Genomic DNA, 25,821 nt, shown 5'->3' with positions numbered 1-25,821 from the left:
AGGAGCACAGCACCACTGCAGAGGAGCACAGACTCGATCTCACCAAGGTCATATAGACAGTAACCTTAAATACTGGACATGTTTTGTTTTAACCTACATCATGCAGAGGCCTCAATTAGCTGTGAAAGTCTTCAACTCACCTTTGCACAGGTCAGTGAACTGGTAACTGGGAACATAACTAAGGAAGGAATAATCTCAAATTGGCTTCACTATAAGGATATAGCTAAAGATGGCTCCATGGAAAACCACATGATAAAGATCTATAAAGAGTGTTGAATTTAATACTCAGAACTTGGCTATACTCACATTTTTTGAACACGATTTTTTCATACCAATACTGTGAAATCCACAATTTTAAGGACAGAGAGAACTGTAATGACCATCCTAAATCTGAACTCCAGTCACTTGTCTTGTTACCTAATCAGCCCTTTTGTATGTAAATGATAAATTGTTTGTATCTAAATGCCAGTGTCTGCTATGTTTCATTCCTGCTTTAGAAAAAAGAAATGCTATGTAAATTGCCACCATGCTAAAAAGAATTGAAATGCATACTAATCAGCCATACTCTCTGAGCTATACCGGCTACAACCGGAACAAATAAAAAGGCAACAATCAGCAATGGACAAAGTTTTCTATTTGAACTAGGGCCCCAAACAAAATTATCATTCAACTGCTTTTCAAAATGTTGGAAGCTCTTACGTCTGGAAGAAATTGGGTTCGAAAAGCTGAATGAACAGTAACGTTCACTAGCATTATTAAAGATCTTCACTGAATTTTCAGTTGCCAGCAAACATGCTGAAAGAGAATGGCAAGGAAAAGCTATCCTTAAATATATCTGCTCACTGTTTGCATTGGATAAAAGTTTGAGTAATTTGTCAGCGTCATCAGAGTGGTCATCTCTACAGCTGACAGTGATGGCTGCAGCATGAAACGGGAGGCTGTGATCACAGTACTGCTCATATTAATCAATTGAGCAGCACTCAGCTGTTTTAATATTGGTCACTTCTCAGAGAAAGCTTACAAACACATCTACCCCAATTAGAAAGTATGCTGTAATAAAGATACACCTTAACATCTTGTTTTGATTGGTGAAGTAAAATGAACTGAACAGTACTTAGAAACACATAGCTACAGTCAATATTCAGTCAGTTCTTCCAAAACTAAAGGCTGCCTTTCAGAATCATGCTCTGAAAAGGGCAGTATCTAATCCTAAAAGTTCAAGTGCATTTTCTAATGCAAATGAGACGAGTCGTTCTTTTTATTTGTTAAATGCTATTTGAAGTCCTCTATTTCCTCCAAGATTTTTGTCAGATTAAATTATTAATTCCAAAATTTAGGAATAAACTTGTTGAATGTCACTGTTTGCAAACAATTTAAAGGCTTTATTTCTTAGTTTATTGCATCAATTAAAATTTGCTAGTAAAACACAAAAAATTAAATAAGCGTGAAATGAAAATATGTGTGCATAAAGCGCACACAAGTTGTATGTATGTACAGAAGGGTATGAGACTAAATAGCTCAAAAGATCCAAGGACACTTGCACAAAGCCGTGTACAGTTACAGGCATTCTGGTATATATTTCTGCTATACTTATAGTTTTGTCTCCAATGTTGCATTATTAAATGCTATCCAACTTTGCACAAACTCTTTGCGTGACAGTGTCTACATACAAAAGAAAAAAATGGTTAGTTGATAAAAGATAAAAGTAACACAGTTACAGTTATTCATTCAGCAGCCAAGATCTTTGAGATAATTACTTTAAATCAAGAAGGGACAGACCATTTAAATTTATGACTCAATGCCGACACATGCATGTATTAATAAAACAGTTAGCATGAATGGAAATAGGGTTTAGTCTCCTGATTCAAATAGAGCTATCATTTCTGGTTTATATTGAACTAATGACTTATCCTTGGCAGAATGATATGTATGCATGTATTTAACTATTTAACTTAACCACTGAGACCAATTAATATGTTTCTGAAGTTTTATTTTATTTTAAAATATATATCAGCAGCCTCACTGGGATAAAATTTATGTTGAACTAGAGTTTCTATGCCATCAGTTTAACCTTAAATGTAAAACTTCCTAATGGAATATCTGATGATAACTCCGCATAAAATGAAGATTACTGAAGTGCAGTGCAGAAGAAACAGCTCTTCAATATGACTGACATTAAGGAACTTTTTTGCCTACCACGCTAGCTCATGTGAAAAGGAACAGGAGCTGCTAAGTGCAGCCATAAGGTGCATTTCTATCCTATTTGTTTGTGTGAGGATAGAAGCGAAGAACCAAACTGAGCACAACCATCCAAGCCAGGCTGCTTTCAGACTATGGAGCAGTAGTGATGCATGCTGGTAAAGCAGGGAAACTTGCACTAATAGCACTGCACAAAGCTGGAATAGAAGAGACCTAAACTCCTGGGCTCACCAAGCTCACAGACATGAAAATTCTGTGCCCTGTGTTTTAAAGGGTTATTGAGTGTAATTCTTTCTGCACGTTGCTCTGATCTTTGTGTACGTGGGCCTGTGTCTCCAAATAATCATTGGGAGTCCAGCAGAACTGTGTCAGGCCATACCAATACACATAAATTAAAGAGAGGCATTTCCTATCGCTTACATTCATGTCTCCAAGTTCTCTTCAATTTTGTCTGCTTTATAAGACTTTGCGTTCCACAACTGAATTTTATGTCAGTTTGTCTATAAAGTAGGTACTGTTCATCTGTTGATGGACTATTAGGACATTATTATAATAGTAAATTCTACTTGGAAGCTTATTACAGCTTCATTCACCAATCACTCATGAAAAACCTGGCTCTTCCTTTGTACTCAGTTACTTGGTACTTTTCTTTTAATCCATTTACATTGATTTCTGCTACTCCAACTCTGCCTGCCATTGCATTACAATTAAGAATTCTGATGAACCCTCGCTGTTTCAGAAGGGAAAGGCTTCTTACTCATTGCCAAACTCTGGAGAAAAAACAAAACAAAACAAAACAACAAAAAACAACAAAACACAAAGCCCCCTTAGAATTTGCTTAAGCCAGCACTTTAAAATTGAAGAACTAAATTATGGCTCTTGGAGCCAGCAGAGCTCAGTGGTGCTGAGATGTCTGAAAGCCACCGCACCACCCATGCAGTTATGGAAGAAGGCCTTATGCCTTTGTCAGGCAAAATTAGCCATAATGTCTCCCTCCCTCCAGGCACACTCAGCAGCAGGCTGGCTGCTCCCCATACTTGTCTCCGAACTCCTGCTGGCTTGTGAGGCACTGCTGCAGTCCCAGCCGTGCATAGTGTACTCTGAAGGGCAGCTCTAACTTTTCCACCACCTTGAATGCATCGAACAGCACATAAAGAGTGCTTCCCACCTTGAAGCTCAGCTCAGAGAACAGGCAGCTAATGGTGCTTGGGTGCTTTTTTGCAACACCAGGCTCCTCAGCAAAGCAGTGCTCACTTCCAGCACAGTAGTTACTAACACTCTCAAGAGTTGATGCTTTAAGACAATTCTTAACTAACATCCCAAATCAGCTGCTTGACAGAGAATGGTACAACTCTTATGACATCAAGTTCCCCATTTTTGGCATCAAAGTCATGCATAACCACTTTTACCAGACACATTCAGTTCTCTGCTTGTGTATCTGCCCAAATGGATACGATATAACGCTACAGAATTCTGCACTCCATTACGTGTAGGTTCTCTTTCTTATCCACAGGAATGTGACTGGTCTGAGTCAAACCAAAGCCCCGTGCAGCCCATGTCCAGCCCCTACTCACTGTGGGTGTCTAGGGAGGAAGGTGAGAACAGGACAGCTGGAAACAAGAACCCTTTCCACTCTGCAATCACTTAAAATCTACACCATTATGTATGCTGTTTTCAGTCAGCATTTGCAATGATGGGCTGTAACACTGTCTGATCATCTTCATCTTTTCTGTTTCAAGGTGCTATGAATTTTGGGAAATGATCTCAGCAACCTCCTCTGTTTTTCCACTGTAAGCTCCACTGACCTAGATGTGCACAGGTAAAACAAGACCAATTCAGCCTGCTATGCCTTTCTTCTCTCCAAGATGCTGTTAGAAGATATCCCAAGCACTGACAATACTTCTAAGAAACATTTTTGGTTTTGCCATATCATCTTTTCTACCTTTATACTCCTGCCCCCAGAAAAGCACGAGCTGACATCATCTTTGACAAAGGGAGACAGCAAATCCCTTACAAACCGCTGCGCCGAGAGGACCGCCGCTGTCTGTGTCAGAGCCAGGCTGCGGCTGCGGCGCTCCTCTGATAATCTCAACTTGCACCGTCCCTAAACTTTGTAGTGAGCGCCAAGGTGGTAACGCGACGCCGAAGGTAACGCGATCCGCCGACTAGAAAGATGTTAATCCTGACAAACTGCCTGAGCATTAGCCCGAACCGCAGCGAGATTGAATCCCGGCTCCCCCGGGAGGGCCGCCGCTGCCGGCGGTAACAAAACGCCTTTCAGGCGCCCGGAGCGCGGCGGCGGCGGTGCGAGCGCGGAGCGACAGCGCCCTCTGGTGGCCGCCCGGCCCCGCTCCGCCGGCGCTGCCCCTCCGCCGGGCACCGCGCGTCGCTGCGGCATCCGCCGGCCGCGGTCAGATGGCTCTAAAGTCCTTTATTGCGCGGGGAAGGAAAACGAACGGGTTTGGGAATTCGGCATCCTTACAGGAGTCGGCAGTTTCACAGGCGATGAGCATTTCGTAATCAAACACAGGGCTACGTTTTGTCCTCACATACCATTAAAGAGTGTTACAACTACATGACTACAATGTTCCTAAACTGATGAGAGAGGAAAGAAAAAATAAATTCTGCAACACGAACTCCAATGCTTAATCACAAAGTAAGTCCTCTTAAGACCGAGATCCACGCTACCCCGAAGCCGGTGGCCACCTCCATTTCCTTAATCTTTGGGTTGGACCCAACAAAGGGACCATGAAAGAAGTACCATTTTAAGTGGGTACAGCATAGGAAACTATGTATGGATTTTTAGCTTTAAATGCTAACAGAAAAACTCAGTTGTAAAACGTCTAGGAAGTATGCTGCTGAACGGCTCTGAATTAATTGATTCCAGATGAGACCTCTGCTTCTCACACACTGAAGATATTTTGCAAAACATCCAACTCACAAAATGGATTCAAAGTCATCCAAAGAGGTTCACCCAGGAGGAGCAGACACAAGCTTTAAGTCAGAAGTTGCTTCAGATTATTATGGTGTCTGTGCTGGAAATACCTTCTGGGATTACTGTGGAAATCTATTACTTAATGCATGCCTTGCTGCAGCGTTTGCAGAGAAGAAAAATTACAATCTCAAACTCCTGGAATTCTGAACTTCACCCAAACTAAATCAAACATGACAAATGTTGTTAAAATGGTATAGAAACTGAAGCGGGAATCATATGATATATTATAAAGCGTGTTATCAGATAGATCACAAAAATTGTTCTCATCTTTGTAGTTTCCCCACATTGTTATGCAAAAGAAGATTCAGTTTGGTTGTTTTGTCCCTCAGTCATCCATTTCCATGCATATTTCCTTCTGAAACTACTGATGATAAATTGCAATGACTTATCTCTTGATGTGCTCTATCATAGCAGCTTTTCTGGTAATGAAGTAATCTAGCTCTTGGTGATTTCTTACGGACAAACACTTAAAATGTTAGCAAAGTTGAAGCTGATGTAGAGGAGTCTATAAATAACATCATGCTAATTACCTGACGCTCTAGTGCGAAGCTGAGGGAAATAAATAAATAAACTATTAAATAAACAAATGGAAGAATCCCATTCCAGGGCCTAAGAACAAGAGTCTGCAGGAGAAAGGTACCTTTTAGGTAACTGCCCTCAAAAATGTCTAGTTCTTTTATTGAAGATGTAGCTCTTTGTTCTGTAACTTTATTTTGCCATTGTCCCTCAAAAGGAAGGAGAAGGGCTCTAGAAGTACAGTAAGAAACTTCTGTTTTCTGTAGTATGGTCGACAAAGACATATGCTATAAAATACATGTTAACATCTGAAGCCCAAAACTAGATCATCTTCTCTTCATTCTCACTGCCTCTATCTCCCAACAACACGATTTGCACTGCTATGCTATGAAAATGCTGTTCATAAGCAAGCATCTGCAATTCCACTCCCATGTACTCTCCTTATAAAATCATCCAAAGGACTGAGTACAGCCATCGATTTGTGTTTCAAATCTCAGTGGACAGAACTGAGGCAGATGCCAGATTAATTATTGCAGAACTTCCATATTGAAAGTAAATTCATTTATTGATATAGGGCAGCCAGCGTGGAAAAAAAAGAGCAAAATCCCTACCTGGAGAAATCACACTGACTTTGGAAACACTGAAGCAAAGAAGGGAAGGGGAAAAGAGGCAGACAGACATTCAGTAACATCTGAGTAGTTGCTTCCCTCCTCCTGAATCTGTTAGTGCTTTTCTCACTCAACAGTTTCATTATTAAAGAATTAAAAATATTTAATTTCTTATTAGAGCCTGCACAGTCTGTATCGCCATCACAAATCAACAGGAAGAAAGTCTTTCCCAGGGAGTTACTACTCACTGGAATGCGAAAGGAGAAATGAGCATTCTCTTTTATAAAAGGCCAATTTCTGAATTAGTGACCTCATTTGCTAAAGAGGTTCCTTTGTCACACATATCTCAGTAGGTAAATACTGTGTTACACGGCCACTCCGTCCTTTGTAGCAATGTACAAAGATCTCCTCACACATACCGGTTCTTTCCTCAGCAGATGAATATTTAAAAGAGTAGACAATAAAAGGGGGGGCTTCTATAAGAGGTAAAGGCATTTGTATCATGATGTCAGATTGCTATATGCGCTCCCCAAGGACTGCACAGGAAGCACTTTTATTCTGAAACTTCATGGTATTTATGGGGGACCCACAGCCCAATCTATTTTGCCTTTCTTGGGGATGTGCTCACGCACGTCTCACCCAGGAGTCTGATGCTTTCTGCACCAGCCCATGTTAGAGACAGATACCATTTTGGTACCTTGTGAATAGTAATGCATTTCAAAGCCAGCAAGCAAATTAAAAAGACAATAAAAGGAGAAAGATATAAATCAAAGTCTTTCATTCGGGATAGAATATCCCTTCATTTCATGCACTCCTAATTTCTGCATATCCATTTCATGCCTGGAAGCTACAGCACAAGTAAAAAGATTTGCAGTTCGGAGCTTTCAGTATCTGCTTATCCGGAGGAACATTTCAACACAGACAAACGCTCACCCTTTCCCTTCCAGTCCCCCCCCTCCTCTCCCGGGCAAGATGTGGAAACAAGAATACCAGTAAAAAAAATACAAATAAAAATAGGAGAAAGAAAGGAAGCACCACTCAAGAACCCAACGGCGGCCGCTGCTCGCTCTCTCCCCGCCGGGGCTGCGGAGCCCTCGGGCCCCTCCGCGCTCCCCGCACACACCTGCCCGCCCGGCCCCGCGCTGCTGCCGCTAAGTTTGCCGCGCAGCCACGCGCGGACACGCACGCATCCTCCCGCCCGGCGCTGCTGCTGCTGTGCGCTACGGGAGAGCAGCGCTTCCGCGGCCACCCGTTCGCTCCGCCAAGCCGGCGCGGCTCCGCGCTGCTCCCGCGGCTCCGGGCAGTGCCTACCTGCGAGTCCAGCGGGGCTGGAGGCTTCCCGGGGCCACCTCCGGAGTAGGGGGAGAGGAGGCAAGTCCCATTCACAACTAGACGCCGAGCAGAGGCGGCAGCATCTTCAGCCTATTACACTCCACCGTCAGCGGCTGCTGAATGAGGCTCCGAGCTAGTGGCAGGAATTAGAAAGAAGGAGGGAGGGGAAAAGGGGAGAGGAAAGGGGAGAGGGAGGGAGAGAGAGGGAGCAAGGGGGAGCGAAGCGAGATGAGAGGAAGGGAGAAGCTGGAGGCTGTTGCTTCTTCTCTGTTTCCTTCTCCCTTCCCCCAGACCAGAGGGAAGCGAACCCCCGAGCCCGCCCAGGAGCCGCGCCCCGAGTGCCCGCCACGGGAGAAGCGGGGCTGGGGGCGAGGGGCTGCGGAGCCCACACACGCGCGCACGGCTCTGCTCGGCTGCTCTCGGCTGCGCGGGCACCCACGCGCGTCCGCGAGGGGACGGGGCCGCCCAACGCGCTGTGCCGACGGGACGCTGTGCCCCGTCCCTGCCCTGCCACCACCCTTCTGCGGACGGCACGGGAACACCCCACGGCAGCGCCTCCGCGGGGGGGCCCGAGCCCACGCAAAGCCCTGGGCACGGCCAAAACCGTGGGGCTGTGCTGCCCGGACACACCTTGACACAGACGGAAAGCACCTCGGGTGGACGAGCAGCAGGAGCGCGGTGTGCTGAATGCACTCACGTTTCCTCACATAATTACACATTTCTCCAGGAAAAACAAAAGTTTCCCATGCACTTCTACATATGGAAGATCTCAGCCTGTGCAGCCCAGAGCCCTCGAGACTCAGGGGAGAGCCCTCCCTTCCTTACACGAAGGTAAAACTCAGGGCACAGTGCCCAGGTGGAGCAGAACTGCTCAGCATCTCTGTGGCAGATGCTCTGTGCCAACCCGGCGGCACCACATCCTGCTCCTGCCTCACTTCCACGCAGGCACACAGCAGCCTGCGAGACGTGCTCAGCCCTCTTACAGCCCCAAGGTCCACTCACTCGGAGGCTCAAACACAGCGCGGGGAGGGAGGGATGCGATGCACAGCCCATCAAGAATCAGTTTGGAAATGGTTAGGTGCACCTTTGTGAAAAGAATCTGCCCGTCCTCGGGCAGCCCACCCGCCCGCTCATCCCCCACGCCACCAGGCAGCACTGCTCCGCGATCGCACCGCTCAGCCCTGAAGAACAAGGCTTTTATATGCTGTGGTTAATTAGCTCTGCCAATAACTCCAAGGCAAAGAAAAAAAAAAAAAAAAAAACTGGCACAAAAAGCTCCCACTGTACAAACAAAGAATTTGGAAGGAGGGAAGCTGATAAACAATGCATCCCAGGGAGGCCAGCAGGCACTGAACTCAGCCCAGCAAGCAGCAAGCCCTGGGCCTGGTGTCAGCCCTGGGGAAGGAGCAACAGCTTCCTCCTGTCTGCAGGGCTGGGGATTGAGAATTAAAGCTACCATTTGCGTCAGAGAGATGCTGAGAGATCCCAGTTCATCCAGGGAGGAAGCAGGGCCTGCCTGCATCATGAGACAGCCTGGGGTGCCCCGAAATCCAGGCCCTGAGCATGGTGCCCACCAGCCACAGGGACAGCAGCTGCTGTAGAGTGCTCCGAGCTTGGGGCTGGCACTGGAAACACCAGAAATACCCTGGGCTGAGCTGGGAGCGTGAGGTAACCAGACAGCTAATTAACTGATACTGAAGTACTAAAGGCTCTATTTGGATAGGAAAAAGGCTGTGGTGGTAAGAGAAGTAGCTTGAGGGAAGAAGTGGTTTTTGATAGGAAATGTGAAGAGTAATAAATTTCTATCAAGAAATAAAGCATGAAAAGAATAGCATTTGAGAAAGTTTTGGAGGAGAAGTAGCTGAGGAAAAAAGGTGATGCACATTAATTTAGAACAGTTTTGTCAAGAAATTGGTTTTGGAGAAAAAACATGAGAGGAAGGGCAACAACTCAAAATACTTTCATACAATTTCAGCCCAAACCTATTGACTTTAGTGTGTCATCAGTCTCCTGTGACAATAATATGAGAATTACCATTTGTTTTCTTTATGGGCACAATGCAGCAGCTCTACTTAGCACAGCTCTGCTGCTGGGGCTGCCAAAATCACCACTTCACTGAAGCCCAGGGCTGGGCAGTTGGCTGAAGAATTTTCCCTTCTTCCCTTCTCCTTCTGGCTTCAGCAGCACAGTGGAGGGGATGACTTCTGTAATTCCCTTTCTCAAACTGCTGAGATCAGGGGTTTTTTGGATATAAAGGAAATGTGAAAGCAATTTCAATCTAATTAAGCATATACAATAGGTACCCATAATATTCTCTAGTCAAAGAGCGTATTGATCTATAATGGAAGGTTTCATTAATTCCATTTGAGGAAGCATGTTAACAAATGAGGGCAGTAACATCTGATCTGGCGAGTGCCTCGAGTTTCCTCTCTTCTTTCTGTGCTAAAATCTCACAGTTAAGCTAACGGATCAAATATTATTTTTCCTTTATTTATCTTCTTATTGGACCTATGGATGGAAGGTCCTATCTGCACAATTAACACAGAACTCTTACTGAAATCTGTGTTTGCACCACTCTGCTGAGTTTCATTTCTGACTACATTAATAATTAGAATTGTACGTAATGTCAGTAAAAAGAAGTCCCTCTATCCGGACTGGGCTGCTAGCTGGAGATACCACTCTCTATGCACTGAAAGTTCTCAATCACCAGCTTATGCTGGAAACCTACAACCATCTAAAGTTAGATGAGTCCTGTTTTTTATGTTACATACTGAAAAAAAAGAAGTGGTCAAACCAAAACCAATATATGGTGCTGATAGATGAGACACCTGTCATATTCCCTTTACTATAGATTATATTCAGGCAACAACCTTGCCATAGTTTCAGGAAAACAACTGCAGAGTCCTTGCACAAGACATAACAGTGGTTCGCATAAAGAGAAATACACAGGAAGGTAAGCAGGACCATTCACAGAACTACACAGCTAAAGTTCTAGCAGCTCATGTGTGCACTCACAGCATGATAGAAGAACTTCACTGACTGACCAAGTCGTGCCTTGTCATTCCTACCACATATGAAAGCGAGGAAAGTAGGATAAACTATTGCAAAATTCTGTGTTTGCAGACTATTTCTCCTGGTGACTCTTTACCTATAAAGCCTTAGGCTAGATACTACCTTTACGAAGGTCATGTTGCAGCCAATGTGAATTCTATGTGAACAGTAGCAGAATAATCCAGCTTAAAATGGGAAATCCTTCCAAATACAATCACCACCTGTCTTTACAAAACATTACATGTGAAACATAAAGCAGGCCTCAGCTATCCTGCTGCCATGGAAGTCATGGCAGAGCAGCAGGGGTGTACAGGAAGGTCTGCAGTTACCACTTACAGCTGCTTGAAACCTGGTGGCAAAATGCAATCAGTGTTAGACATAAATAAAGGAAGTTTATACATATTTTAAACAATATCTATTTTTGGATATCCATATATTTAGGTTAAGAGCATCTGTGATAACAAATCTGCGAAACCTAAAAAAAAGATTTCTTTACCTACTGTGAGCTTACAGAATCTGAAGTTAAAATTCTGCTCATTCCTTGGTAAGTTAACTCATTTATCATTTCAAAATAAGCTAGCCGGTTTGCTTCCTAAGTATCTGAGTGGGTACATGCACTTCTGCTAATTGAATCATTGTTCTCGGAAACATTGCAACTGAGTTCACGAAATACACATAAGCAGGTGTATCATAAGTTTAAGCTGGGCATTTGTATTAAAATTTGTATGGAAAACCTTGAACTGCAAACTTCAGAAATGGAAGTCCAATAAGCCTTCTACAGTTCAAAAGATTTCATCAGCATCTCATTTACTGAATACCTTAGGCACACCGACACAATAAATGTGAAAGACTCTTCTTTCTTTCCATGTTTGACCCTCTTTTTCCAGGCCCTACAAGCTGTTTTCCCATATGACTTCAGCTACCTTTAAAAGACCTGTAATTTCCTTCACTTTTCTTCTCGCTTGGAAAGTATTTGAGATTTTAAAGGGCATATTGCTAGCAGCAGGAGCTGGGAGTTCAGGAAGAAGAGAGACAGTGAAAAAGAAGTATAGAAGAGAGTCATAGTAAAAGATATTTCATAGACTAAACAACGTGTTTGCTCCAAATGTCCTTCAAATTCAGAAACAAAGCAAAATTTGCTTCCTATGTGAAAATGCATAAAGCAGGACTGAAGGAGAGAGGAAAAAAATTCTTCCTAATGACCTAAAAGAAGGAAAACTAATGAAAGCCACAGTACTAGCACGTTGGGAACACAAGTATACAAGATGAATGTAACCTACAAAAGTGTGCGTCTTGTAGAATGTACAGTTCAAAACAACCATTATCTAAAGCTGTGTTTTTGGTTTTGTTTTTGGTGTGGATTTTTTGTTGTTGTTTTTTTTTAATAAAAAAGTCTTCCTTGTGGAAATATAAGAATATTGTTGTTATAACAACAAAGTGTTGTTATGTTCTGATATCCTTGGGAAAGGTTAAAACAAAGGCAAAAACACCAAAAAAAAGAGTGCAAAACAACAGATACAAAAGCTATCTCCACAAAGTTAACAATATACCAGCATATTCCTTGAAGCACTGAAACCTGGAAAGAAAAGGGAATTTTGAAGTAGGAAGAACAAGGGAACTATGGAAATACAAATGGGTGCTCCACAGTTTTGTTTTGTTTTCATTCCAGATGTACACATGGACCTTCCTTTCAATGCACCAGCTGCACAGAGAAATCTTCAGCTTGAGTCACCTATTCCAAGTGGTACCCAGGACAGTACTCTCACAACCAGGACTGATGGCACATCAAGGAGATATCCAGATTTGGAGTTTGGTTATCTCCTTTATCTGTCTACTGAAAGAAAAGGCCTCATTCCTATACCAGAACAAAAAAACCTCTTCCCTTTAAACTGCTGATGGAGTCTGGTCTGATGGCATTCTACATTTTAACTCATCTTTATAATGAAGATAAAATTCCTCATTTTCAGTCAAACTCAAGTGGCCAGACATGGGCCATGGGATAAGAACGTGCCCATCCATCAAAGACAGCAAAACTTAATCCAAATTTGTTGAAGCAGCAGTAGAAGAAAAGTCCATTTTTCTCCAGTTTTCAGAGATCTTTTAAAGATAGGTCTGGTTTTATTAACACTTTGATGAGGGGAGCTCCCTTGTTTTACAAAATCTAAGGAAGTAGTTTGGCAGGTACTGAGCATACACAATTAGACATTTCTATCATTGTCTGAACTTTGAGACCATCTTACCCTGATACAGCCCTGAGCAAATTTTGGGACTATTTTACTGAGTTTTAGAAACTGCCACAGCATCCTGGCCATTGTCCCACTTCCTCAGCTCTGCTGCAATGCATGTAAGACCAGGCAGAACTGGACTAGTTACCTGTTGTGATGTGAAGGGGTGTGTCAAGCTCAAGAAATTTCCAAGGGCATCCAAGACAGCCTTTTATTTTCCTTGGGTTACAGAACAGGTTCAATCTAGGATCAAGCTCCAGGTGAGTTGTTTGTACAGCACTGAAAAACATTATCAAAGAATAGTATTAATAAAGGCATTAAATTTAAAACTACTACACGCAAAGAGTTTGCTGACCAGTGTAGATTTGAACTATAGCATATTTACAGTTACAACCTAGCACCTAAAAATTATGGCATAGAAGTACTCAGAGGGGGGAAAAAAGGCTTGAATGGTAACTTGGACAAACTTCATAAACATTGTGATGTATCAATGGCTTTCACTAATGGGTTTTTAGAAATACAGATAAGAAAATTAGATTTCTCACTTAAAGTATTATTTAGTTAGGAACTTCAGAATCATTTATTTCTGACACTACACACCTGTGCATACGGCATTGTCTGAATGGGTTGCCAAGAAGGATGAGGACTTCAAATAAATTACTCTATTCAGCTTCTGGTTTGAATGGAGAAGGTAGCTTATATAATTTATTTTATTAGAAAATAAGTTGAGAAAAAAAAAATCAGCACATCAACATGCACAGCTTCAGCACGCATCACTCAATAGCAAAATATAACATGGTTAAATAATTGGTTGTAATTCAGTCTTTTAATTCCATTTCTGAGTATCACTTGTTTTGCAAAGAATCTGAGATCAATGATTATGGTTCTTTCAAAACATAAGAAAAAAATACACAGTCTTCATAATTTTTTCCCACTTTCCTGCATTCTGTCCAAACAATACACATTTGTTAGAATGTATTTCTGCTCTGCTATGAATACTTTTTCATGTATATTGGATATATCTAACATCAGTTTGCAAATAGTCCAAACTGTGTCCAAGAAGATTTAAGAGAGAATGATGTCCCTGTAATCTCAGCTGCTAACCCTTCCGTACTGACAAACACCAGGCAGCCATGCTTATCTAGCACAAAGATCTTTCTTCATTTAATGCCCGCAGCTTGAGATAGTCAATCTTGCCCAGCATGTGCCTCACGTATTTCAGATTTTTATTTGTGATTTTTGTGTATATCCCCATGCTCTTCCAGGTACTATGAGTCAGTAGCTACTTATCTATCCATACAAGGCCATAATCAAAGGCATTTTTACACCAGTATATGAATGGCCATGTAGCACAGATCCAGGAGATCAATCACTATCACAACTGCAAGAGTTCAGTAAACAATTATAAATTGAGCTGTTGTATATAGACTAGCAAAATAATGACAAAATGATAAACCTCTAGCCATAAATTCTAGTTTATGCCATATACAACACTGAACCAAGTGATATGCTATCACTGCATTAACATCTATCTGCTACTGAAAAATACTGTCATTTCTCTCAAATGAGCTGAAGTGAATAAAAATGTTATAAAAAGAAATATAGATTTGCTTGACTATTTAAAGTCCACAAGATTATAATTTTTTAATATTGCTTTTATCAGAAGATAAAAATATAACTAGACCTTACAGTTTGTCAGATGAGTCACAACTAAAAACATCAGATGATTCACGTAATAATCAATCACAAAAACAGGAAAACATTCTCAGTTATTAAACTTGTTGAAAAATGAAATGTTACTGTTTTACTATAAACCTGCCGTGTGGTTTAAAATTTCATTGATTGCTGAGTACAAGAGCATAATTGTTTTGAAAATCCTATGCATAAGAAGTATCATTTTACCTGAATTCAGGTAACTATGTGAAGAGTGTGGTCATATTTTTTTCTAAGTTTCCTGATAACATAAAACAAAACCAAAAACATTGCACAGCATTTTTTGTTTCATATACAAGTAGGCCAAGGGTTATAAATTACATATTAAGAGGTGATAAAAGCCATATTTGAAAATGATAGGTTCTTCTTCAGGAATCTCAGACATACATTTATCTTTAATTGATGTCTAGATAGCTAAGCTAACAAATTTCTTAGAAAAAAATATTGTCTCCTTCAGACATCTGTTAGAAATCAGTACAGACATTCAGGTTAAAAATCTGGAGGAACACGAGAAGGGAGATCTTGATAGGGGACGTCCAATAACTACAGAAGTCACGGAAGGCTTTGCCTTGACCTCAGCAAGCTCTGGATCAGACCCAGCAGCTTTGCAGCATCCACGCATGAGAAAGGGCTGAACAAGCTGTTTTTATGCACTGAGCAACCAGTACACACTGATGACAAGACTCGTGCTGGCTCATCTACAGCTGCACTCCTATCAACTCATCACACAGATCCAGTGTGCATCCACATGGTCTAACAGCTACTACAGAAAACTTCTACAGGGATAAGATCGCTGCAACGGTCATGGAAATTTAAGCAATTCTTATGCAACTTATATTTTGGATATCAATTTAATTTTGGGTGTTTCCATGCTTAAAATACAAGACTTCTATCCCAAGTTATTTATAAAAAAATACAACTTTTTATAATACATACAGTTAGTTGACTGGTCATTTAATCTTTTTGTTTTATTTGTTTTGTATTTTTGGTGATTTTTTTTCCTATTTTTTTAACGGAAAAAAATAACACAAATCTTTTGTTGATTCAATATCTGAGATGTCTTACTGTTTACCTTCCATTTTTCAAAATCAGAAGGTAGATTAACACAGATGCTTAAAACATCAAACAATGTCAGGCTTTTCCAAGTGAAATATTGTGGTTGTTAATACGCTATGGAAAACATGCTCAAACTATGCTGCCACAGTCCAATATAACTAGAAGTAAAACGCAGTCCATCTGAAAATTCAATACATGTAATCAACAAAGGAAGAAAACCTGTATAATGTATATTATACATATATTATTATATATAATTAATAATGAAACTAATGCAATTTTCCACGTGGACTAGGCCTCTTCAGCCTGAGTTCAGGTTATAGAACACAAAGAAATGCATTTCATACAATTTAACAATCTCAGGGGCTCAATCCTAGAAGTATCAGAGAAAATTACAGATGTTCTGGATCTGCAGAGCCCTTAATCCATGGAAAATGATTTCATTTCCATGATACATACACAGAGAAAGTCTCATCTTTCTGCATTTTCCGCTGCTGTGGTCTAAGAATGCGCAAGTAGCCCTCACTAAACTGTTTAGCATCTAGATGAACTCATTTCCATGGAAAGCAGTACCTGCAAGCCTCTCCAGTGTAGTAACCTGCTCAAGGTTCTCTGTAGCTGTTTTCTGCTTTTAGACATGCAGCTATTATACTGACTCTTCTTGTCTTTTCTAAGCATCTTCTTGGAACGTGGATGGCTTCTGTATCATTTCAGACAGAAGTCGATGTTATCTCCCATTGCTGCTCACCATGTTTTCCAACATATGGCAGTCAGCTGGACCAAGATTAGTATAAAATTGAAAGAAAATACATACAAGAAAGTAAAATGAGTCAGTTAGATTCCTTGGATTTTACTATTCACCTATCCCAGTGGAGTCTAGCTGTTCTTCTGTGAATGGAGTCCTGGCTACACAGCTTGATTTTTATGGTGCCATACATAAAGAACATGGTAGTATATTATCTGTCCAGGCATTTATTTATTTATTGAGCTTGACAAAAAATCTTGGCATTGTTTTTAGAAAACAAAAACTGTGTTGATAAATAATATCCTTATTTCCCCAAGGGATGCAGACGTTCACATATTTTGATAGAGATTGGATCCATGGACCACAATAGCCTTTTAATTTTAAGAATAAAATTGAAGTAGTGATGGCTACAAATATGCCAAAATGGTTGACTTTCCTAAGCATACAGAAAAAAAAGGAAGATTTTTTTTCCTTTCATTCATTCATATAATTAAATTAATACTATTTCTTTACAATTTCTATACCTGCTTTGTTGAAAAGTTAACAAAGTTAACTATTAAAGTTATCTATAGGAGAACTGCAAAATAAAGAAGTGCAAATAGATGAAGAAGCTAGAGAATATACCTGATTAATTATTAATATAATTATTCTTCATACCAAGCTAAAATAAATCAAACAAATCTTTTTGGCTAATAAAGATGAAGAAGCAAGACCATGCATTTCATACGTTTTCCACTTTCAACGTCCATGAGAAAAAACATTGATATTTCAGATTTTGTTCTTGTGCTATAAGTCCAAAATAACAACATTGGTTTTCTTAGGTTTTACATTGGCTTCAAGACAGTTGAATTTACATCACTGTGAGATCAGGATCAAACTGCTGAGGGGATATTAAAAGGAGATTAAACATGATCTTAAACAGTGGCATCCCAGGAGATCCAAGGATTTTCAATTTGCAAGATTTTACAACTGTCTGAGAGCTGGATAAATTTCAAATGCAGTTGCTGATAAGAGCATTTGCAGCTGCCAAAAGAACCTGTTTTAAGGACCTGAAAGTTGGCAGAGAAACTGAGTATCATGGAAGAGCGTAACGGAATGTGCACGTCTGCAAGCAAGCGGAAGGGAACTCTGTGGGTACCTGTGAGAGTATGTCTGTGTAGCTGGATTCATTCCACTACAGTTATTGGAGAGGTTTCCATTATTCTTTTAGCTACTCATTCAGTCAAACTTTGAGCACAGGTTTAAAGCATGGGTATATGTATTTCAGTATCAGTGCTCACATCCTTGAAAGCGTCAGATTTCTTGTTCACATGATTGAAATCAGCTCAGAAGATGGATCTGAATTATTTTGCTTCTTGCTGGACCGAAGACTGAATTCAGCACTTTAACATCTGAATATTAATTCAAATGACATTAAAAAATGCTTCATCCTGCTTTCTTTCATTAATTCATTAAATCGCATTCCTATAGAATTTAATGGAAAATTTATTTTTTCTTACACACCTGTGCTCTTCTGTTGTCATCTGCAGCATACTTTCAGAGCATCAGTGAGATGAGTGCAACAATCTAACCTGTAATTCTTGAGGCAGAGGATGATTTTCATTTCACCCAAATTAATTTCTCATCTGGCATAAGACGACACAATATCCATCTTCTGCTCTGAAAGTCAAAGGCTCATCTGATAAATTTTACTCAATAAATGAGAATCCCAAAGAATTGATTAACAAACCGTGAATTCTGTTCTGGTGCTGATCTGTAGATAACAGATTTTGATAAGAGGTTAATGCCACATTCCCAAACCACACATGCTATTTTTAGTATTGTGTCCATTCAATATGCCTATGCATGCATGTACAAAATGAATAATCATGAAGTTGGGCAAATAAACATGTTTTCTGAGTACAATTATGATGGTTGCATGTACAAAAGTATTGAGTAAAATCCACATAGGGTAGAGAAACACATTTTTTGCATCTTTAACCTTGAGAATCAAACACTGTAAATCATCCTCTTCAGGAATGTACTGCACTAACTGAAATGTTAAGATTCAAGATTAGTTTTAAAGATACCAAGAAAACAGTTCTAAATAATCTAAACTACATATAGACATTCTACATTAAGTGTGCAGCAATACACAACGGTGTAATATGAAGATGTCTCCCTTGAATTTGGATGAGAAAAAAAGTATTAAGGAAAACATCTGTAATTGAGAAGTGATTTTTCAGTATTTGGACAATACGAAGCAACAGTGCTCTAATTCATATTTCATACAATTATGTAACAGCTTTTCTGAAATAAAATGCACGCACAGGGTAATGTAGCTTATTTTCTATTGCCTAGAGAAATTACATCCTGAAATCAGGCACTGAGGCTGCAGAACCTGCTTAAAAGATCACAAAGTATTCAAATGTGAACATAACTTCATTCTCCAGACAGAAAGTTGTCACTAGGAAATAAAATACTCTTAGTTTTTATTCATTATTTAAAAAAAAAAATATATATATATACCATGTATAGAAGCATGTCCCATATAACACTTCTGAATAGTCTATTAAATACAAATTATTTTTGCAGTATAGTATTATTAGACTGTGTAGCTTGAAGTTATATAGTCTATATGCATTTCACCTCACTGTCCAAAATAAAATAGCATTCTTGACTCTCAATCTTTGCTATTTGAAGAGTCTCCTTTCAGAGCTCTTGGCACTTCAAAAAATCCAACCAATTAACAGAAAGAATATTTCCTTTCTGCACAAAATTGTCAGTGCTTTGTCTAATTGGCCATTAATTCACATGTCCTTTTTTGTCCACCTGTTTCAATTATCTATGGTTTAAAATGTTTATTTCTGTAATAAATTCACTTGAAGTTTAATTTTTTCTATTAGTCAGAATACTAAATTAAAGTATTAACAACAAACCATACGTAAACTGCCAATAAATCCAGTGTGTGGCCTTGAATGAGAGGAACTGGGGAAGGAAACCATTTTAGGAAAGACTATATATTTATTTCATGTATTTTACACAAAACGTGTGAAAATGTTATTTCTAACTGAAGAACAAAACGAAATGTAGCTAAATTCTTTTTTTTTTTTTTTTTTTTTTCAAATCTAAATGGTTAAAATCTAGCTGCAATGCAGAATACAGCACTTAGTTCTCTTGTAAAAATAATTTGTGAGTTTCATTTCAACAAGAAAAGCTAAATGTTTAAACTGCTTCATTCAGCCTACAGGGTGGAAAAATTAGTTTACTACTCAGTTTAAGGAAGTTTTATGAGAACACCTAAGAGTAGTTCTATCAATTAGTAAGATAATGATGTGCTCAGAAATATTCCACTGAACTTTCAAATTATGAAGTTCACTGGTTTCATAATATTCTCATGAGTTTGTTCTTCAAGAATTTACAGATGGGTTCTCATGATAATATATCCAGAGTAAATATCTTTTTATTATTTACATATTCCAGAAGGAAAAAAAAAAAAAAAAAAAAAAAAGCCAGCATATTTTTATCAGTCTTCATACACATTAGATATGTAAAAGCCAATGACACTTGAAAAGGCAGCAGTTTAAATGTGTAAAAACAAACTTTTATAATGACACAAATCAAGTCTGAGCACAAATTTCAATCTATTCATGGTGCAGTTTACATGACATCTGATGATTGATGGAGATGGTTAAGTGGAGCTCTATTAATAGCAGTGTGTGTTAAAAATAACAATGTTATCACACCATTATCCATTTTCTGGGTAGAATAACAGCCAAGCCTCACTGGTCATCAAAATATTGTATTGTAATCAAAGTCCTTGAAGGCACTTATTTGAAAACCTACGTATCTAAATGATGAAGACAGAAAGTTAGATAAATGTTTTGTTTTGTTTGTTTTTTTCAATTGTTAAGTAACTATAAAATTATTGAAATAGTTAAAAATAAACAAAAAATGTATGATGTCACTCATCGTTACATGACATAGATCACGTAAAGAAAAACAAAAGCAATTTATTCTTTTCTAGTCTTCATAAGGCAGAGTCAGAAAAAAAACAGATAGGTTCGATCTATGTGTCAAAAATACAGACGTTCACCTCTGTTTTATGCAAAATAGAGGAAAGACTTTCAGTAGGCTGGTGGGTATTTGGGGCTATTAGCTCAAACAAAAAAATAAATAAACAGAAGTGTATCTGGTGGTGGCTAAGATTTGAAAAAACAACAAAAAAACCACAACAAACATCAACAACCAAAAAAACCCCAACAACCTCATTTTAGTGCGTAGAACAGTTATTCATGGCTTCTTTCTAAAGGTGAAGGACTTGTGTCCAAGACAAGATGTCCAATGCATTTTTTGGAAATATTGTGAAATATTAAGGAATGGGAAGTGGAAAGAACGAAAAGCAAATCTAATCCCATTCTTAACCATACTACTCAATGATGATCCATATCACAAAAAGGAAAGAATACCTTGTAATCTAAATTAAAATGACACACTGTCTAAAGAATCAATGGACTTGCCAATATACTAAAAACTTACATACTGCCTTCTCAACAAGCAAAATACCGTAACTCCATTAAATACAAATGCTAAAAATCTGTCTCCATAACAAAGCAATTATAATGAGACTTGTCATTCATCTCCTGCACAAGGGTGTTGTGAGGCATGATTCATTACGTTCGTGAAGCGCTTTGAAATCCTGAGATGAAAGATGCCAAGGAAATGCAAAGTATTATCACCATAATACAAAGTTGTATTATCATTGTCATCAAACAAAGTGCCTTAGGAAAGGGCACTTTTACACATGAATTCATTTGTGATTTTAACAGCTCACTTATTCCACAGCAAAGCTTCTGTTGCTATTAGATCCAAATCTGGATGTAGGGAGTGAAACTATCAGGACAATATTCTTTCATTGCCAACTCCAAGATGTCATTACTATAGAGAGCTGTATCTAAATTACAGCTTTGCACAGCGCAGTCACATTTGGTCTATGTCTGTTAATTCAGCACCTACCCTGGTGAGCAGCAGCTGCAGTTCAGGAGCACCTCTCCTCCAGGACACTGTGCCTATCAACTATCTCCTTCCCTCAGATGCTGCTCTAGAGAACAATGCACATGGAGGGTGCCAAAGTTAAATATATATATATATATAAATAAAATAAATATAAATATATGTATATACACACAGACACATTAAAAAAAATAATATTTTGAAATATAGTGACCTTTTCCATCTGCATTTTGCAATGTCTTTCCCTGATTCCATCATCTGCACACACAGGCAGATTTGTGGGGAGCACTGCAGATGCTCCCCACCAGTAACAAAACTCTGGGGAGTTCCTTCTCCAGGCAGATTTGTAGCTGAGTTACATCTTTCTCCACTGACGTTTCCTACTGACTAACTATTAGTGATAGTGATTCTTCACAGAGTTCAGCTATACCATATGTTGGTATTCTGTCACTTTTATTCACTTATCTAAAAGCGAGCAAATGACATCAAGGTTTAAAAGGTGACATTTTTTATTGATCTGAAAATCCTGATTTGACAGTTGTAATTTTTTTTTTTTTTTTCCCATAGGTGGTATTTTTTGTAACAGTTCTCAGTTGAAAAGCATTAAAATTAAATTCCTGCTTTAGTTCATTAGAATATTCAGCAAGTTTACACATTTATAAATCATAATTAACTACTTCTTTCTGTTTTGCTTTTCTCCTGAATTGCTTTGTCACTTTTTGTCACTGTTTAGGGTCAGACAGAAAGTACATCAAATGTGTATTAATTTTTTTTTTTTTTAAATCTCTCCTGGATGGAAATAGTTTAGAGTGGCTGAAATCCTCTGTTCCTCCTTGGGAAGAATCAAAATTCCATTGTTTTTTATCTATTTAAAGCTAAATGAAGCTATTAACACCAACATGTCCAGTATTCACATCTGGGCCTGCTGAGACTTACGTCTACAGCTGCTGAATTTTGGTATTAATTCATAAATCTGTACTGAAATCAATGGAATCATGCCAGTTTTCCTGTGCAGAATATTCTGCCTGTTATTCTGACCTTATACAATTACAGAAATGCTCCACTAGACTCCTTGTTTTTATCAAGAACCAGTTTATTTAAATCAAGTGTATTGTATTGTACAACACTCCTGAAAAGGCTTAAAAAGCCAAGGGAGTATAAAGAGTAGATTACTGTATTACTTACAACATGGGGGTGGAATAGCTTCATTTTTATGTAAATTCCTCTCAGGAATGATGGGTTCATTTTGCCTTGATAATGCTCAAGGTAATGGTAATTCTTAGTAGAAATATCATATCAGATATTCGAAAAGGGTTTCCATTAGAGTTCACTGGAAATTAACATATTTGTTACCTTTAATAGAATAATAAACAGACTAGTATGAGAGCAGTATCTTTTCTTTTAGCTTTTTCTGTTGACTTGGAAAACAACTACCTGCACTCTCAGCTCCTAGCACAGAATGTTTTGGGGGTAATTAATGGCCACATATGCCATATACACAGGGTGGAAAAGCAAATAACATGGCTATTCATCCTGACCCTGACCAGCCATCAGAGCAAACCAGACATACACATCATCATTCAGAGGAATGATTACAACAGTGCTAATCCCATCTGCTAAATGGTTACATAGTGCTAATCCCACATACTGAGAAGTATTTTGCTGGTAGTTCAGTTTAATATCTCCACATCACAGATACACATCCATCTATCACAGTATTTACCTATGTTGGTCAAAAGATGAAGAACTATAGAAGTTGGCAGATAGCGAGTAGAAAAGTTGGGCAGTACAAAACCAATAGTCCAGTAGTTCTTGGATTACAGACTCTTTGCAGAAAGGCCACAGACAGAAGTTTATGCTGCTTAAACTACCGTTTGCTCTCCACAACTTCTTATTTGAATTGCTCCTCTGATTCAAGACATGTTTTCTTTTGGTATACTGCTTTTCTTCAAGTCACCGCTACACCCATTTACATTTATGCCATTGGCAAAGAGAAATACCACGTTTCTTTAGTTGTATGGTAATCCTGGTCCCTCTACAGTTCACAACATGATTATAAAAAATGAAGTGCTGATCCTCCAAGAAAACTTTAAGACATGAAAAGCTGTCTGGGAAGCCCCATAAAGCAATATAAAATGAAAGAAATGAAACTAAAGGTACAGAAGGAAACTACAAATTGCTGCTTCTGTTCAAAGCACAGATTGCCTGAAAGAATGCAGTATGAATGTAACATTGATGTGACCTACAGAAATCACAAACACCTGATGTTTGAGTTGCAAGGCAGAAGAGACCTAGGTAAGACATCAAATGCAATATTAAACAGCAAGGATAATAGCTACAAGGCAACATACGAAGGTAAAAAAAAAGAAATATTACAGAAGTCCTAAAATAAGAAGATGCTAATTGCCATTCAGCTTAAAAATATGAATTTTCCAAAACACCATAACTAGCCATACTATTCTTGTTATGGAAAAAAAAGTGTTTCAGATGGAATCCATCAAATACAAAACCAAATAAAATAAAAATCAAATAAGAACTTCCTCTTCATTCATCCCCACCCAGAAAAGTCACAGTACTGAACATTCAAAGTAAACTGTAGTAAAGGGCATTGAATATGGAATAAAAACAACAACAAAATATCAGAAAATACACTGTCTTCAATCATTACATCATTCTTTGTAAGTAATGTCTTAGTGAGTAAGTTAACGTGATTATTTGTATCATTTAGCACAACCATCTGGATAAGGAGTCCCCAGGCTTGTTCCTTTATAATGCTTGTCATAGTTTAGCTTAAACTATCACTTTAAAAAAGAAAATGTTTGCTTTTTAACTAACCGTTATATTTACTGTTAAAATAAACACATCAGAATGTATTTTCTTCTTGAAGTTTAGGTATCACGTTCCCTTACTCAAAAGAAATTTGCAGAAGAATATACCCTCAGCTGTACAGTTTACAGCCAAGGAAATATGGAGCATATGGAAGCTTTGGAGTTCTTCCCATACACTTACAGCCCTAATTCAGTGGTTGAAATCACTTCTTAGTCTCAGAAAACACTAGATAGAATTTGTTCTTAGTAGCTCCTCAGGGAACCTTTTGGGAACAATCCTATCACTATGGAGTAGAAGTGCCTATATCCAACCAAACTTTTTGAGTGTTCACATATTTTGGAAGTCTTCTGACAGGAGAAGTAGCTCTGTTTTCCTCCACTGATGCTTTAAATGTGATGAGACGTCCATTAAGATAATGTTTAAAGCAAAACATTTCAAAAGATCAAGAACAGTAGAAATCACGTTCTATATCAGTAAATCCTAAATCATAGGCAGATGCTATTTTATCAAAGTAGATTAAAAATAATATGGCATGTAAAGGAGAAATAAACACGATTTTCTCCATTATTTTTTCTCAGCAGTGCTTCTAAGACAAAGTTCTAAGAAAAAATTACTGTTCTGGATTCTTAAGCAGGCATCAATCATCTTGTTTTTAACCTCTGCAACAAAAGTTGGTGTACAAATGATTCCGTCCTGCCTTTCATGACCCTATCTGCAGGAAATCTTCCCTATTTCAGGGATACCGCACGAACTTGTGCTCATCTTGAAATGTTCATCCCATTTCAGCTGAAATACTTATTTCAACTTCAGTCATTTATCCACGGTTACAAAATTTCTCTTCAATTTTCCTCAATCCTGTTGGAACAGGCCATACAGGACTTGAGTTACACACAATCTATGGCAAGTAGAAAATCTGTACCATGGTCAACTTCCTCCTCTGAATTTTCTTGTATAAAATGACTCATTTATTAGTAGAATAAACAGCACATGCCCCACAATTCATGGCTCAAATCTTCTTTATCATCTTGAGAGTTTGTAATCTTAAAAGTCTTAGCATTTGCAGATTCCCTAGAGGAAGCCAAAGAAAATCTCAAACTGCAGCACTAAGAATTAATATGGGCTAAAATACCCATCAGAACACACTGAAACATCCGGTAAAGAAATCTTGGTTTAGACATTCTTATTAAAATCTCCCATTAGACTAAATCCATCTGTGACTTGTTGATATTGACTTTCTCACTACAACACAGCAGTATCTATTTGGAAAGTAAAAAATGTCTAGATGTTGCACATCTTATGCTACCATTATAGTGAAAAATGCTTGCACCTGGTAAAATTCACCAGGGAAAATAGTAATGGAATTTTTTATTTTTATTTTTTTTAAAGGCAACACTGCCTCTATTTGAAAAGCGTTTTGTTATTCCTTGAACAAAGAATACAACATAAAAATAAATTGGATTCTGCATTGTAGATGCAGAACTGTCTGGCTGCTAGAAGAGGGAAACAGCAGTTGAGGTAGCAGGAAATAATTATGGATGATGATGGGACATTTCGTAAAGA

The 25,821-nt window shown here is 38.8% G+C and overlaps 1 protein-coding gene across 9 annotated transcripts in view; it reads right to left on the bottom strand.

Moving 5' to 3' along the window:
* The window catches only part of CDH11 (cadherin 11), a 742,884-nt gene that overhangs the window by 70,103 nt on the left and 646,960 nt on the right, over window positions 1–25,821 (bottom strand). For 8 of the 9 annotated variants that reach the window (XM_090149366.1, XM_090149361.1, XM_090149369.1 and 5 more), the window contains 2 exons: window positions 13,075–13,205; window positions 7,630–7,783 (listed from right to left, as the gene is read on the bottom strand). The gene's annotated coding sequence lies outside the window, so the exon portion shown is untranslated. The remainder of the gene's footprint in view (window positions 1–7,629; window positions 7,784–13,074; window positions 13,206–25,821) is intronic. The other variant, XM_090149368.1, reaches the window with a different exon arrangement.

This window comes from Phasianus colchicus, chromosome 13 (assembly GCF_987193195.1).
Source record: "Phasianus colchicus chromosome 13, bPhaCol1.hap1.1, whole genome shotgun sequence".
NCBI lineage: Eukaryota > Metazoa > Chordata > Aves > Galliformes > Phasianidae > Phasianus > Phasianus colchicus.
The sequence above is the reverse complement of the archived record's forward strand: the minus strand, read 5'-3'. Positions and strand labels throughout refer to the sequence as shown.